Source organism: Bombyx mori, chromosome 18, assembly GCF_030269925.1.
Source record: "Bombyx mori chromosome 18, ASM3026992v2".
NCBI lineage: Eukaryota > Metazoa > Arthropoda > Insecta > Lepidoptera > Bombycidae > Bombyx > Bombyx mori.
This window is the reverse complement of record NC_085124.1, coordinates 5122794-5138006: the sequence shown is the minus strand read 5'-3', so window position 1 is coordinate 5138006 and position 15213 is coordinate 5122794. Positions and strand designations below refer to the sequence as shown.

General features: G+C 36.0%; 1 long non-coding RNA gene across 1 annotated transcript; it reads left to right on the top strand.

Annotated features, from left to right (window-relative positions):
- The first annotated feature begins 272 nt into the window (after positions 1-272).
- On the top strand, positions 273-9658 carry LOC134200528 (uncharacterized). Its single transcript, XR_009975487.1, has 3 exons — positions 273-363; positions 8939-9168; positions 9527-9658. It is a non-coding gene; the product is annotated as an uncharacterized LOC134200528 (long non-coding RNA).
- The last annotated feature ends 5555 nt before the right edge of the window (positions 9659-15213 follow it).

The window sequence follows — 15213 nt, the reverse complement described above, 5'->3', positions numbered from 1 at the left end:
ATCGTTTCTCAAAGAAACGAATAGAAAAAGATTCCCAAAATGAACCAAAATATGAATTGCCATCCAACAATAAAAATCTCCTCTTAAAAATACAGAATAAACAATGAATCAGTCGTTAGCCAAATCGTCGTGCGAAAATACACAGTGATTTAAACTATTATTCAGAATTGAATCTGTGACTAAAGCTAGCCAGCCAAACGACACAATCCTGACCCCTCGTTTGAATAAAAAAAAAACGACCCTCAGATTTTTTTCAACCCTTTTATGCATACGTGCAATGTTACAAGTCATATTTAAATAATTTATGTCGCAGAGTACCATAGTTCGTTAGTGGGTTTTTTAACATCTGCTGAAGAAAAAAACGTGAGTCCACGTTTTCCTCTCGATTTTAATTTCAATAACAGCTCCTCAGACTTGAAGGAATAACAAAAGTTTGACTATAAATAAAGAGTTTTTATATGTGTGTGCGTGTTTGTGTCAAAGACATGGTAGTGTGTGTAACGTTTTTATTTATTGATTTTATGTATTTTTATGCATAATTAAAAAAATATATTAGCATTCTGTACTCCTTCTCTGTTCTCTATAAGTGTGGAAAATTTAATACTCCTCCGTCCGCGCAATTTTCTTAAAAAGGGATATAAAGTTTTTGCTTCACGTATTAATATATAGATATTTGCCTAAATTTTAGTGTTAGTGTTAGTGCTAGTTTTAGTGTTAGCTTAAATTTTATTTCTACTTGTGGTAGGACCTCTTGTGAGTCCGCACGGGTAGGTATTACCACCCTACTTATTTCTGCCGTGAAGCAGTAATGCGTTTCGGTTTGAATGGTGGGGCAGCTGTAGTAACTATACTTGAGACCTTAGAACTTGTATCTCAAGGTGGGTGGCGCATTTACGTTGTAGATGTTTATGGGCTCCAGTAACCGCTTAACACCAGGTGTGAGCTAGTCCACTCATCTAAGCAATAAAAAAAAGCAATTACATTAAAAACTCAAGATTCAATTGTAAAAGCGGTTTTAATATTATATAGGTCTATGAAGTTCAAGACTGGTATTTTGAAATGTAATTAAACGCAATTGGAAACGTAATTAACGGCTGGCAATAAATGCTAAATTCAAATAAATTTAATTATAAAAAATATGAAATTATATTTTCAAGTAAATTAGAAAAAATGACAAAGAAACAAAAGGATTTTGAACAGATTTGTTACTTGCGAGAAAAAATGGATTGTTTTTGATAATCGTAAGCGGTAATGTTGGTTCAGCACGCAATGCTCCAAACGAAAATTTACCCCTAAAAACTCATTTGGACCAACTGCTTGGCAGAGAAAATTCTATACCCGAAAATTCTATACTACTGGTGGTAGCACCTCTTGTGAGTCCGCTCGGGTAGGTAACACCACCCCGCCTATTTCTGCCGTGAAGCAATAATGCATTTCGGTTTGAAGGGTGGGGCAGCCGTTGTAGCTATACTGAGACCTTAACTCATATCTAGAGGTGGGTAGCGCATTTACGTTGTAGATGTCTAAAAAAAAAGACAGTATGAAATGCCGTTGAAGAGCTTATTGTCTCCCGTACACCTAACTTCTTTAAGAAGGACATCGAAAAATTACCACTGTACTGACATAGATACATCGATAGCATGTGTGGATAGTTTGATTGACTTAAATAAAAAAAATGTTTTTCGGTATTCTAAACGGCAATTTCGTAGATAAATTTCAATATTAAGCCCCTGTAAGTTGCTAAGACCGAAATATTTATACCGAAAATTCAATATCAAAGACAGACAATAGAACAAGAGGTTCAATTGACACATAGCTCGATAAAAGTGAAAGGGATGAACACGGCATTGTGTCGAGACTGTCGTTCACTAAAGATCGTGTCATTCTCAGTGTTGTGATGAAATAGAGCGATATCTATAATGTTTGTGGGCACGCCTACTTCGTTCCCAGCACTGGCCACGTCAAGGTCTTCGAATTTGATGTTCGATATAGAACATTGGAATTTTATTAAAGCGGTCTCGGCGGCAATAATGAAATAGACAACGAAAAAAAAAAATTTAAAGAAAAATTGTACCGCGTAATTTTGTTCGATGTTCAAATTCAAAATATGCGATTTCGTAAATAGATATTTTCTATTTTTTTTTTTTTTTACATTATAGAAGTTTTCTCGGACCACTCGTGGAACGTCGCCGGATCTTCTCAGTGGGTCGCTATTTCGATCCGCTGATATATTCTGCGAAGCACTGCTCTTATTAGGACCAGTGTCAACAAAACTCCTTCAGGTTGTCAGCTCGCCTACGCGTCGGTGAAGCTAACATAACCCCTCGAGGTTACTAGGAATATGCAGGAAAAAAACATGAGTGACAGTATTAGGTACATGGAAAACGGTTAGCTTTTAGATATTTATTTGATTGAGATGCCTATTATTAGAGCCGCCTTCAAATAAAGAGGAGTTTCTGAATTCGTATTTAAAGTATAATTTTAAATTCATTTATTTTATTCACATACTGTATCATTTTATACAGTCACAATTACAGTCATAATATAATATTTACACAGTCCAGTAGTAAGCATATAGACAGTCCTGAACATATAAAATGTCTCACATAAATATATTACCTAAGTCTGACCGAGAATCGAACCCGGTTCTCACAGACTGCTAATCCAAGGCGATGTAATGTCACTAAACATGGTATGAGCATTTTGTGTTTGAAAATAATTTTCACTTATCTTTATCACTCATTCCGAAAAAATCTAAAAACAACAACATCAGATCCATAAATCAGTTTAAAATAAAAATTACCCGCCTGTCTCCTAGCCCAGTTAGCTGTTAGCCGACGATAATGGCTAAAGGATTTTTTCAATTGTTTTTATAACACCCCCTTTTTATTTTTTCACTCGTCCGGTAGCTCCCCCAGCCGTTTTTCGGGCCTTTTTTCAATGAATCATTGGCCGTATTTTTGTCATCTAGTTTATATTAAATTACGGGTTTTTTTTTCTCAACCGTAATGAATATGCGGGACCCATTTAAGTTATGCAATTGTAAATAATGAAAACGAGCGAATGTTATCGCTTGATTTTTTGTTTCGTAACGACTTTTTTTTGTTTTTTTTTTTTCTTTGCATTATAATAGATACTGTTTTTAGTTTTATGATACTATGTATGTTTAATATTTACTAGAATCCAGAAATCGTTGGCTTGCTGTCGTTTATATAAGTGAAATAGTTCACGATAGGAGAATGTTTGTTTCTGAAATTACCCCAAATATCAAATATCAAATCTGCCTAAACATATTTTATAATTATTAATCATTCTAGAATATTTTTATGGACCGTCGTTAGAGTTTAGCAGTTTTCAAAATGTTCAGTTTTACTTTGATTTTTAAATTTCAATCTTTTAAATTACTTTTAATAATTCGTCTTACTGCAAAATTATTTTAGACTTGTCATAAAATAAAGGTACATTCCCACTTAAGTTCGCTCAATGCATTTTTCGAATCATATCTCTAATACACAAAGACGGTCGGATGTATCTACCCACAGATCTGATTTTCAATACATCACCGCGTGAGAAAACTTAAAAAACAGACTCGCACATAAAAAACGTACTTACAGAAATATTAAAAACCCCTCGGAGATGTCTTTCTAACAATAAAATCGCGCGCACCTTGAATCTGCCGAAGATGTGTCTTTAAAAAATGCGCATATGTTTTTGTAAACACTCTATGGTGCTCTAAGGATGAAAAAAAATAATACGAGGGGCTCTATCCGTATCCGTGGGTATGTGGTCAGTGGCTGTCAAATTCTTAAACAATAAGGCTTAGTTGAAATTTTCCAGTTATTTCGAGCATTTAAGTTATCGTTTTATTATAAATACTTAAAGTTAATATTTTAATCGAAAAATTGTATGTCTTTTTATTTTTTAAAACTAAGTTCAATGTCATTAAGAGTCGTGATTAAAAATTAATAGCATTTGTAAAATTCGGTTTTGAATGTTGAATCTACAATAAGTATGTATTTTAATTGACATAAATTGTCATTTTTAAATTGTAAAGTTGTTTATAATCAAGTTTACAATATGCGGATTCGTCTAAAATAACATTATATCAAGTAGTTGTAAAATTTGACAGCCGCTGGAATTGATGAACGCGTTAATAAAAGACATTATGATTTTTTAAATTTCTCTTTTACGTCTTTTTTTTTGAGGAAGTAAACCGTTATTGTTTCCGGAGGATTTTTAATATGACGACATTCAGTACTCAATTTCAAATTTCGTATCAAAATTAGTTAAGATTATAATTTGTATCGGTGATAACCTATACCTACCCGTAATCAAAATTGTCATCAAATGTTTCCCTTAATTGCTCTGGACAAAGGCTACATATCCTATATACCTGTATTGACTGCTGTCTAAGAACAGTTAATGTTATGAGGCTATTGTAATAAATCTTTCTTATAACTGTCGACACATTTTCTGCCCCATATTTACACTTACTGTAACTTCCTGTTCAAAAACTTTTTTAAGAGAATGTTCCCACAGGCGGCCTTGTTTTTTATGTTTTTTTTTTCATGTAGATTAGAATTAACGGTAAAATTCCCCCTAAGGATAGTTTAATTTATTTCTTTGGATGCACAATGGAAGATGCGGTCGCCCTTTGTCTGATAGTCGTATATGACAAAAAGTGAAAAAATTGCAGGAGCGTTCGTACGAGTTTTTAAAGTCTGCAAAATTTTGATTAGCGATTGGCAGTGCATTTTTTTGTTTAAATCGGTTGAAGATGGGAAAATCAATATTTTAATGTTGCTTATTAAGAAATTGAGCATATTTATAATACAAATATTTAGCTACAAATTAATCTACAAGATTTTCAAGAAGACAATTTAATTAAGATATAAGACTAAATTGCTTTTTTACAAGGCATTATTGGAAAGCAAAGTTAATATTGACAATGATCAATTACGGCGTACATATTTCTTTTTAGTGAAATTTAATGCATTATTTTCTCAAATAGTTACACTATAGGTACCTACTGGTGGTAGGACCTCTTATGAGTCCGCACGGGTAGGTACCACCGTCCCGCCTATTTCTGCCGTGAAGCAGTGATGCGTTTCGGTTTGAAGGGTGGGGCAGCCGTTGTAACTATACTGAGACTTTAGAACTTATATCTCAAGGTGTGTGGCGCATTTACGTTGTGTGTGTCTATGGGTTCCAGTAACCACTTAACACCAGGTGGGCAGTGATCCCGTCCACACATCTAGGCAATAAAAAATAAATAAAAAAAATGTTTTTATTTTAAAAAAATCCTTAAAGATGAAGCTTGCCTGTATTAAATCAACTATTTTAATTTATAATATTTTTCATGTATGCCTGTTTTTTTAAGCCTGTTTTAATGATCCTAACGAAACGTATGCACAACTGCAAATGCATAAATCAACAAAGTAATTATTTTTTTGCGACAACCGTGTTACGAGCTGTTGTTTTTCTAAACAACTTTGTGCGTGGAAAAAATCCGCGGAATCAAACCCCAAAGGGTACTCGCTCAAATTAAACCCTCATTACGAAATTAGAATAAAATACAACAAAAAAAGAAATAAAAAATGCTTAACGCTAACGTGAGAAAATTAAACCGGGAATTTTTGCATAAAAAAAGTTGTATAATAAATGCGACCGTTGCAAACTCATATATATGCATATGTTTTTTTATATTTTTTATTGCACAGATAATCTAAAAAGATTGACACCGTATAATTATGATAAAAAGTATTGGAGTAAGAGGATCTATTCTGTTCCGTTCTTTTATGCGTCGGTCAGGTAAAGTGCGTAAGTATCGGATGCAACAATGGACGCCGGATTTCCTCTCTTTAATACAAGGACCGATCTTTGGCTCACGTGCAGATTTCGAATAGGTTCTGGTCGATTTTCCACGGGCGTGATCGATTTAGGAGATAATATTGATTCGATGTTGAATTAATTCATTCAGGTAGTAAAATTCGAATGAGCGGAAACGAACAATTTAAATGATAAATCATATCTAATGACGCGATGTTCGGAAATCTATTGGTTTTTGAAGTTATACTTCTTTAGGCGCGTTTTGAAAAATTGATGAGAGTGAAATTGTACGATGCGCGCGCACCGTGACTAAAAAATTAACAGAATGAAGTTGCCCACTAAATCGCTCATTACAACACGACTGACGTAACTTGGCGAGTCTGAATATAGCCGCAGGTAAACTTTCCGAACCGTACCGAGAATTACCGAATTTATACGATGTCAAGAAAAGGGATGTCCAATATGCGTGTTTGAGGATGTTGTTTAATCGATTTTTTTTCAAATTGATTAAAATATAAATAAAAAAAAAGAAATAAATTTAATAAAAATAAAGTAAAACTTCTTACGCGCGTACATAAGTACACGCACCCTTTTTTTAATGTCCGAAACATGTAAAGAAAGCACTCTCCGTCTAAGAACCGTAATTTGAACCGTAATTTGATTATTCAGATGGCATCAATGATTCACGGATGGGTACCAGGAGCGTGGGGCGTCCTCCAACCAGGTGGACCGACGACTTAGGGCGCACAGCGAGAGGTCGTTGAATGCGGAAGGCGGAGGATCGCATTATGTGGAAGGCATTGGGGTAGGCCTATGTCCAGCAGTGGGCAGATAAAGGCCGATGATGATGATGACCAATGATTCGGACTGTTTATACAAGTTTTTAAATATTCAGCCTATGCAATGTTTGAAGCAACTTTGTTAATTAGGATAGTCCTATCTACCTAGTGAAGTTTAAATAGAAAAAGTTTGAAAGATGCTTGATTCCCGCTAATATTATTATCAAGATAACTTTGCGTTTATACAAGTTCCGAACAACAACATTGAGACTGTCGGTCTACCGAGTAATTTCAGCCGATCGGTGGAAGATTTGTCGATAAATCCGCAGAATTTTCAGCAGCTAAGTTAGTTATGTGGAGCCAGAATAGCACCAAAAGATCTTCCCCCGCGTATACCAGCGACCTTGTAAGTCGTCGTGGCCTAAAGGATAAGACGTCCGGTGCCCATCGTATCTAGCGATGCACCGGTGTTCGGATCCCGTTGGCAAGTACCAATTCTTCTAATGAAATACATACTTTACAAATGTTCTCTATTGACTTCCACGGTAAAGGAATAACATCGTGTAATAAAAATCAAACCCGCAAAAAATTATAATTTGCGTAATCACTACCTATTTCTGCCGTGAAGCAGTAATGCGTTTCGGTCTGAAGGGTAGGGCGGCCGTTGTAACTATACTGAGACCTTAGAACTTATATCTCAAGGTATGTGGCGCATTTACGTTGTAGATGTCTATGGGTTCCAGTAACCACTTAACACCAGGTGGGCTGTGAGTTCGTCCACCCATCTAAGCAATAAAAAAAAATCACTAGTGGTAGTGGACGTCGTGTGAGTCCGCACGGGTAGGTACCACCACCCCTGCCTATTTCTGCCGTGAAGCAGTAATGCGTTTCGGTCGGAAGGGTGAGGCAGCCGTTGTAACTATACTTGAGAACTTAGAACTTATATCTCAAGGTGGGTGGCGACATTTTAGGTTGTCTATGGGCTCCGGTAACCACTTAACAGTGGCCGTGAGCTCGTCCACAAATATAAGCAATAACCTATTTCTGCCGTGAAACAGTCACGAGATTCCTATTAAAGGAATCTCTCTCTGCTGTTGCACAACACTAATGAGTTTTCGAACGGTTCAAAAGTTTTCTTCTTCTATTATACTCACGTAGAAATGTTTTTTTATTTATTTATTGCTTAGATGGGTGGAAGAGCTCACAGCCCACCTGGTGTTAAGTGGTTACTGGAGCCCATAGACATCTACAACATAAATGCGCCACCCATCTTGAGATATAAACTCTAAGATATAGTTAAATCGAAATCGAATCTTCGTATTCACACCAATAGTATTATGAACCTTTTGATAGAATACGTTTATTTATTTATACTACAGGTCCTGCAGTACTCGAAATTCGACTATAATTAATTGGAATTGTAAGTTTGTACACTATTATGATTGTATTTTATACTTCTATAATCACAAATTTCGCCAAGACTACACTATAAAAAATATTAACAAAGACAAACAATATTTAATCTATTCACAATTTGACAACAGACGACAAGAACAAAAGTTTGACAATAATTAGTATGCATGCGTGTGTGCGTCAAATACATGGTATGTAGTGTGTGTAATATTTTCTTTATTGATTTAATGTATCTTTTACGCATTATTTAAAAAAAATATTAGCATTGCGCACTTCTTCTCTATATTCTTTATAAGTGTGGAAAATTTCATACTCCTCCGTCCACGCTATTTTCGTAAAAAGGGATACAAAGTTTTTGCTTTACGTATTAATATATAGATGGTAGAGCTTACAAGCTGTTTTATAATATGGAGATATCAGTCACTAATTAAGTTGCTCAAACAAAAAAAACGAAAAGCACACTAATGTTTACAAAACGTTCATAAATTGCGTAGATTATGCAACAACACGGTTTTACGTCCACTTCCCGGCTTGGAACCCATAAATTACGTTTAACTGCAAGGTGGTCTGACAAATTTGCGGTCGGCTACCGACTACTACTAGCACAGGTATTGAGTGAACATTAAAAAAGTATTTGTATAGGAAGTACATACTACAAATTCTAAATATTTCCTTTGGTAGGTCATGTTTTTTTTTTTATTATGCCTTTGTAGACAGACGGTGAGTGATGACCGTCGCCCATGGACGTCAGCAATGCGAGCGGCTAGCTAAGCCGTTGCCCATTAATGTTTTTTGAGCTTTAGCGATTTGAAAATATCAAACAGAAAAGGGAGAAATATCGAAACGACTGGTATTATTACATATTGTGAGCTTGTTTCAATAGGAAGTAACACGGCCAAATTTTTTTTTTTTTTTAGGATTGGGCTATTACTGTTGGCCTTTCAAGTTTCATCAGAATATGTATGGGCGAGCAAAGGCTCAGTCAGGAGGAGTTGGAGGGTTGGATTTGCAAACATCTGCCCGTGCGCTTCCAAAGGAGACCTAACAACTCAAGAGTAGCTGCTTCACGAATGAATCTACTATCGAATCGGGATCGCGTCCCGCCGAGAAGATCCGGCAAGAAACTCAGCGGGCTGATGTTGATTAGGTAGTTATAAATTTTGCTTTGAAGGCTGGTATAGCCATTCCTTAATACATCTGAGACCCGCAATGGTGTGACATAATTCCCGTTTACAATAACAAATATGTAATACTACCCGGTAAGGACGTCTGTCTGCTCGTCATTACAAAAAATACAGAAAGAGGTTTTGTACATTTGTCTTGAAGTTCGAAATTAGTACAATTGTTGCTGGCCCTTGTATAGAAATGCTTTTGAGTAGATTTCACATGGATTTAACATTTCAACAAAATGGCTCTATTTTTAAGAGCATAAATGGTCAGACGACGGTCTGCATGATGTTAAATGCTTTTAAAGTTCATAAGCTTGTCCGTTATTCTATTTACAGTTGGTCGAAGAATCAGTTACAAGAACATGTGATTGATTCACGAAAGAAATCGGCAGAACGACAGTATTAGTACAAGTAAACTTAACCAGTGCTCAAAATGGGAATTAGGCAGAAGCGTAGAGAAACTTCGGTAGGTAAAGCTACAAATGCAACTGACGGATTTCAGGTATATTTAATATTATAGAATCTAACAATTAATCGAATAAAGTGATTAAAAATATTATTTTCTAAATAAGTTAACACTTTATTTAAAAAAAAATTGACATACAGATGAATGTCCAAACTAAGGTTGAAAATAGGAAGCTTAATCTTTTGTAATACCGTGGTCATTCGATCCTAGCGTCAAAGCCATTGTAAGAAAAACGGACTTTGACAAAAAAAAGGGATGACAAATATGTGTCAGCTATTCCGACAACAATCGATTTTGTAAGAACTTGTTATTGTTGTGTAATTGTTACAAGCACATTTGTGGTTTTGTTTTGACAGTTCTAATAATCGAAACAGTAGCGGAGCTTATGTTGAATAATTTGTTACTTATTGTTGTGTTTATGGGATTTTTTTTGTGTGTGGTGTATTTAAGTTTATAAGTTGATTTGCTTTTTACATTTTTCTGTTTACCTTTGTCATCAACTCGACAACAGACTTTTTGCTTGTTATTATTTTATTCCATAAATAGTTACAGGTGCACTTGTACTTACTGATGGTAGAACCTCTTGTGAGTCCGCGCGGGTAGGTACCAGCCTATTTCTGCCGTGAAGCAGTAATGCGTTTCGGTTTGAAGGGTGGGGTAGCCGCTGTAACTATACTTGAGACCTTAGAACTTATATCTCAAGGTATGTGGCGCATTTACGCTGTAGATGTCTATGGGCTCCAGTAACCACTTAACCCCAGGTGGGCTGTGAGCTCGTCCACCCATCTAAGCAATAAATAAAAAATCCTCACATAAATAGTTAACGGTTATTTACATTGGTACATGCTAGTGCGCTTATAATTCGCTCCAGTGCCAATTACAAAGTATTCGTGGTCATATTTTACGGTTACTTTATTAGTTTATTTAGTTTTACGTTTATATACTATATATATTACGTTTATATATTCTTCTTCTGCTTGCCCTTATCCCATATTATATGGACTAGGGGCAGCATTTCCTCTTAGCTCTGTTCTACTGCATAGAGATTTGGCATGAGTTTTATGATTGGCCTGTCTTACGTCAACCCTTTTTGGGTTATATCTTAGGTGGTATATCCATTGCAATTGCAATTCCATTGCTTAAGGATGAACTTTTCTGTTACTTCTTTTGATGATTTTTTTACTTCATCGATTTTTGTTTCTATGATATGCATTTTGTAATTATTACCATTTACACTTAAATTTAGATTGTCAATTATAAAAATATAGTGTTTTAGTCGTTTTTAGTATTAAAATCATCATATCTTTTTTAGTATTAAGAACGACTATATGCCACTGATGTGTGGAATATTATACTAAATAGTATACAAAAAAGTAAAAGAATAATGCTGTTCTTAGTCTTATAATATTTCCAAAAGAATACTATACTATTAGGTATAATATTCCACACATTAGTGGCATATAAGCGCCGAATTCCAGCTCTTCCCTTGCCAAATACGTAAATTCAATTTACATTGTCTTTTGAAAGTTATTTATAAGCAACGCTGGTTATAGTCAAAGATAATCAACAAAATATAACTTTACGCACAGGTCGACCGCAAAACAACAGCCGGACACGGTCGGGTGACCGTCGCACGACGAGGCTCAATCAAAAAGACCCCTGTCATTAACAAAGCCCATATTCTCTAAACTTGTTGGTTTGAAGTCACGAAGGAAAATCGCGCCGTTCCGTATGACATGTCAACGCTTATCATAAACTATTACCTCTACTGTTATTTGGTGGTTATCATAATAATATAATATTTTCTAAATACAAATTGAAGGCGTGATCTATGGTATTGTAATCACAATAGAGAAATATACGTGGTATATTTAGGAGGAATCATGGCCTTAAAAATGAGACGCCCGTTTTATTCGACATTACTGTTACGATGAAAGAGTAAAATCAGGCATCGAAATCAATGAGGCGAAAACAATAAAATGTGTAAGTATTTTTTATCATCTCAGTCTGTCCACTGTCCAATGCTGAACGTAGGATTCTTCAAGTCCAGTCCAGTGTGATCGGTCGGTTACCGTCACGTGCATCCAGCGTGACCCAGCGTTTTTAACATGACCCAGAGTGTTCCGTCATGGGTGGCAAGGACTGTATAGACTATTACCAAAATTACGCTTTCATAACCAGATCTGACCATTTGGCTGATGTTTTGGCTAGGTCGTGCTTGCTTTTGCGACCCAGAGTTACGAGCTTCTCTAATTTATGTTTGTCACAAGGTCGTCGTAATTACTCTTGGTAGGACGTATTGTGAGTCCGGACGGGTAGGTACAACTATCCTGTGTGTGAAGTTTGGTGCGTATGGATTTGAAGGGTGCTGCTACAGACGTTGTACAGTACTGCCGAGACTTAGATCTCATGTCTGAAGATGGATGGCGACAATCACATTACGATTTCCATGAGCTTCAAAATCAGATGACTAAATAAGTTGAAACAAATTCGCATAATCAAGATTTGTTCTCAATGTAATTTAGAAACAACTTCGAGGTGTATTATTACGAAATAAATAATGGAGATAAACCGCTTGATTCGTTTCTTGAGTTTGTTTGTTATAACATAAGCGATGGCCGGCGATAGCTGTGGTCTTGTCGTGAGAACACCACGGCGTATGGTTTCGTGGTAATTGACGATCATTAGGAATTGGACAGGTGGGCATTGAAATTTAAATCAACCTATCAGATTGTCTTGGATCGAATATTTGGAACATGGAACATAATAGAGAAATTATTCTACCATTTTGTTATTGTGAACAGACATTTTAGTTATTATTGCATTTTTTATTAGAAACAAGGAGAATATTAGCAAAATTTACATTGGCCAATGTTTTTAATTCATTAGCACGTAATGGCAAGCGATTAAACCGTTATGGCGACAGGGTACCTTCGGGTTGTTTTGCTGGGTTCACGAAACAAAATAACAACAATTAATGCTTAGTTTAATAACCTAGTTTGTTTTCCATTTACTATAGTCTAGTAGAGTTTATTTGCGCACCCCCCGGTCACCGTACTCGTCGAGCTCGTCGATTACGGAGAAGAGTTCGACGAGCGAACTAACCCGTAGACACAGGCCACTGAGTTTCTCGCCGGATCTTCTCAGTGGGTCACGATTCCGATCCGGTGGTAGATTCTGCGAAGCACGACTTTTGCTAGGGTTCGTGTTAGCAGCGTCGTCAGGTTTGAGCCCCGTGAGCTCACCTACTAGTTAAGGTTACGCTGAAACAGCCTCTCAAGGCTATCATCTTAGGTAGGAAAAAATAAATAAAAAAGTCTACCTCAATTCGATTTCTGTCAAATTTATCTAGAAAGCACTGCTCTTGCTAGGGTTGAAGCTAGCAAACTCTCTCAGTTGGAGCCCGTGAGCTCACCTACCGGTCCGGGCGTAGCTGAAATAGGTCCTTAGGCTACCACTGAATAGCTAGGGGAAAAAAGAGGGAAAACGCGCATTACTAGATACAGTTCTGCTATTCTAGTATTTATGGCCTTCACTACATGAGATTCACATTACTGTGTTTTGAGCTCTATCCAAATTGGTCCAAAAAAACAAAAACTTTAATAAAAAAAGAGACAAGAACAGTTTCTGGATCTTTCGCTTAATTTCGGGAAACATCCAGAAACTGTTTCCCAAGTATTTCTTAAGCATATGATGTTAAAATGCATAATGTATTTCACGTTGGTTGTGTGTGGTCCAAAAGTGATGGTGACGACCAATATTTGTATAAGATACTGTTGGAAACTATGGGAGTGATGTTACAGTAGAGAGAGGAGCGGTTGGCGAGTTGAGATTTAAAATTATGAGTTAACTATATTTTACAGTGTTAAGTTGTAAACGGGAAACGGTAATCAGGCCATGAGAAAAAAGCAAATAATGAGGCTTAATATTTAAAAGAAAATTTCAGGCCTAAAAATTAACAGTATTGATGGTATCAATGCAAAAGAGTAATATTATAATGAAAATATTAAACGGGACATTAAATAATAAAGCAATTTCAATCAGGTCTAACACACGCAAGACAAATGCGAATATACTAAAATATTAACAGTTATTCACCATTGTTATGTTAGTACTATTATTGATCGAAGGTTATGCTCCTCACACTAGTACCTAAGTCATATGTCAATTCTCATAAACACATAATGTACTCTAACTCATAATTCTTAAGTTCTAAATCATTGTTACTATATAACATACTTATTTCCTCATGTTACTAAATCATATGTATATTGTTTACTTGACATCAAATCTTCATTTGTAACTAGAGCATTAGTTAATATTGTATTCCTTTCACATTAGTAATATTCCGTCATTTACTAATTGTGTCGTTATGGATTCTAAAAATGTTTACCAATAAGGTTCATAGTCTAAATTACTCATTTACTAATTGTTTAGTAAATACTATTCATGTATAAATTCTCTTTCTCCTTGAAACTTAGGAGTTCGTCATCAATCTTCAAGCTTATAACATCGTAACTCTGTCCGTGTAAAATCAGACTTTTGTAAAGGATAAATAAATTCAGTGTGTATTAAAATAAAGTTTTTTTCTAAAACTACAAAACCGCTCACCGCGTAACACCATGCCCTAAACCGAATCGCACATAAAATGAGACTAATTTATAGGCAGGCTTTCCATCATCGCAATGCCCTCAGCGTCCCGGTCACCGTATCCTTATTCAAATACCGCAACCATATCACAATTATACAATCCAATCTGATAACGGGTGTTTATTCAAGCAATCTTCTGTTTTATTTCAACGGTCTTTATCTACGAATTTCAGGGTTAATTAATTGTGATGAAATCTTGAATGGTGGGTTTTTTATAGCTTAGATGAGTGGACGAGCTGACAGCCCACCTGGTGTTAAGTGGTTACCGGAGCCCATAGATATTTACGACGTAAATGCGCCACCCACCTTGAGATATAAGTTCTAAAGTCTCAAGTATAGTAACAACGGCTGCCCCACCCTTCAAACCGAAACGCATTACTGTTTCACGGTAGAAATAGTTTGGGCGGTGGTACCTACCCGCGCGGACTCACAAGAGGTCCTACCACCAGTAATTACGCAAATTAAAATTTGCGGGTTTGATTTTTATTACACGATGTTATTCCTTCACCGTGGAAGTCAATCGAGAACATTTGTTGAGTACGTATTTCATTAGAAAAATAGGCTAATGAATGATCTAGATCACAGAGAAATCGTTTTTCAATCGTAAACTACGACCGGACATTTGGATTTCTTATTTTTTAGTTCGCTCAAAACATGCCGCAAACTCGTTGGCTTCTTATTTAAGCCGAAACGCATTATTGATTAACCAGGGAAATACAAACAAAGTAATACCTAAACATGCAGGCTTGTATCTTAAGCCAATGTCTATCTTAGAACAACTGTAGATCAAGACAAGACTGTCTACACTCTGCCTGCGCCGCGCACTTGCGTACTTCGGGCATATTGCTCGGAAAACACCGGATAGCTTAAAAATACTGTTCGTAATAGGGAAGATCGAGGGAAAGAG